The sequence below is a fragment of the Musa acuminata genome, unplaced genomic scaffold (genome assembly GCF_036884655.1).
Source record: "Musa acuminata AAA Group cultivar baxijiao unplaced genomic scaffold, Cavendish_Baxijiao_AAA HiC_scaffold_571, whole genome shotgun sequence".
Taxonomy (NCBI): Eukaryota; Viridiplantae; Streptophyta; class Magnoliopsida; order Zingiberales; family Musaceae; genus Musa; species Musa acuminata.
The window spans coordinates 20,001-22,500 of record NW_027020810.1 but is presented as its reverse complement, the minus strand read 5'-3'; positions in this window follow the sequence as shown (position 1 = coordinate 22,500).

Genomic DNA, 2,500 nt, shown 5'->3' with positions numbered 1-2,500 from the left:
CAAAAACGGGCCAAAACTGGCCATTTTTGGCTGCGCGAGCGAGCGGCGAGCGGCGAACAGCGAGCGAAGCGAGAGGCAGCACCGTCCCTGCTATACGAAAGCCCCATCCAGCCCTGTGCCACCCGGGGGGTTCCAGGGTGCTGAGATGGCTGACGTTTTGCTCCGCTCTCGACGGTCACCGCGCAATGCAAGAACAGGCCAAAAACTGGCCAAAACGGCCCAAAAACGGGCCAAAACTGGCCATTTTTGGCTGCGCGAGCGGCGAGCGGCGGACAGCGAGCGAAGCGAGAGGCAGCACCGTCCCTGCTATACGAAAGCCCCATCCAGCCCTGTGCCACCCGGGGGGTTCCAGGGTGCTGAGATGGCTGACGTTTTGCTCCGCTCTCGACGGTCACCGCGCAATGCAAGAACAGGCCAAAAACTGGCCAAAACGGCCCAAAAACGGGCCAAAACTGGCCATTTTTGGCTGCGCGAGCGAGCGGCGAGCGGCGGACAGCGAGCGAAGCGAGAGGCAGCACCGTCCCTGCTATACGAAAGCCCCATCCAGCCCTGTGCCACCCGGGGGGTTCCAGGGTGCTGAGATGGCTGACGTTTTGCTCCGCTCTCGACGGTCACCGCGCAATGCAAGAACAGGCCAAAAACTGGCCAAAACGGCCCAAAAACGGGCCAAAACTGGCCATTTTTGGCTGCACGAGCGAGCGGCGAGCGGCGGACAGCGAGCGAAGCGAGAGGCAGCACCGTCCCTGCTATACGAAAGCCCCATCCAGCCCTGTGCCACCCGGGGGGTTCCAGGGTGCTGAGATGGCTGACGTTTTGCTCCGCTCTCGACGGTCACCGCGCAATGCAAGAACAGGCCAAAAACTGGCCAAAACGGCCCAAAAACGGGCCAAAACTGGCCATTTTTGGCTGCACGAGCGAGCGGCGAGCGGCGGACAGCGAGCGAAGCGAGAGGCAGCACCGTCCCTGCTATACGAAAGCCCCATCCAGCCCTGTGCCACCCGGGGGGTTCCAGGGTGCTGAGATGGCTGACGTTTTGCTCCGCTCTCGACGGTCACCGCGCAATGCAAGAACAGGCCAAAAACTGGCCAAAACGGCCCAAAAACGGGCCAAAACTGGCCATTTTTGGCTGCACGAGCGAGCGGCGAGCGGCGGACAGCGAGCGAAGCGAGAGGCAGCACCGTCCCTGCTATACGAAAGCCCCATCCAGCCCTGTGCCACCCGGGGGGTTCCAGGGTGCTGAGATGGCTGACGTTTTGCTCCGCTCTCGACGGTCACCGCGCAATGCAAGAACAGGCCAAAAACTGGCCAAAACGGCCCAAAAACGGGCCAAAACTGGCCATTTTTGGCTGCACGAGCGAGCGGCGAGCGGCGGACAGCGAGCGAAGCGAGAGGCAGCACCGTCCCTGCTATACGAAAGCCCCATCCAGCCCTGTGCCACCCGGGGGGTTCCAGGGTGCTGAGATGGCTGACGTTTTGCTCCGCTCTCGACGGTCACCGCGCAATGCAAGAACAGGCCAAAAACTGGCCAAAACGGCCCAAAAACGGGCCAAAACTGGCCATTTTTGGCTGCGCGAGCGAGCGGCGAGCGGCGGACAGCGAGCGAAGCGAGAGGCAGCACCGTCCCTGCTATATACGAAAGCCCCATCCAGCCCTGTGCCACCCGGGGGGTTCCAGGGTGCTGAGATGGCTGACGTTTTGCTCCGCTCACGACGGTCACCGCACCACGCAAGAACGGACCATAAACAGGCCAAAACAGCCCAAAAACGGGCCAAAACTGGTCATTTTTGGCTGCGCGAGCGAGCGGCGAGCGGCGAACAGCGAGCGAAGCGTGAGGCAGCACCGTCCCTGCTATACGAAAGCCCCATCCAGCCCTGTGCCACCCGGGGGGTTCCAGGGTGCTGAGATGGCTGACGTTTTGCTCCGCTCACGACGGTCACCGCGCCATGCAAGAACGGACCAAAAACAGGCCAAAACAGCCCAAAAACGGGCCAAAACTGGCCATTTTTGGCTGAGCGAGCGAGCGGTGAGCGGCGAACAGCGAGCGAAGCGAGAGGCAGCACCGTCCCTGCTATACGAAAGCCCCATCCAGCCCTGTGCCACCCGGGGGGTTCCAGGGTGCTGAGATGGCTGACGTTTTGCTCCGCTCACGACGGTCGCCGTGCCACGCAAGAACGGACCAAAAACAGGCCAAAACAGCCCAAAAACGGGCCAAAACTGGCCATTTTAGGTTGCGCGAGCGAGCGGCGAGCGGCGAACAGCGAGCGAAGCGTGAGGCAGCACCGTCCCTGCTATACGAAAGCCCCATCCAGCCCTGTGCCACCCGGGGGGTTCCAAGGTGCTGAGATGGCTGACGTTTTGCTCCGCTCACGACGGTCACCGCGCCACGCTAGAACAGACCAAAAACAGGCCAAAACAGCCCAAAAACGGGCCAAAACTGGCCATTTTTGGCTGCGCGAGCGAGCGGCGAGCGGCGAACAGCGAGCGAAGCGAGAAGCAGCAC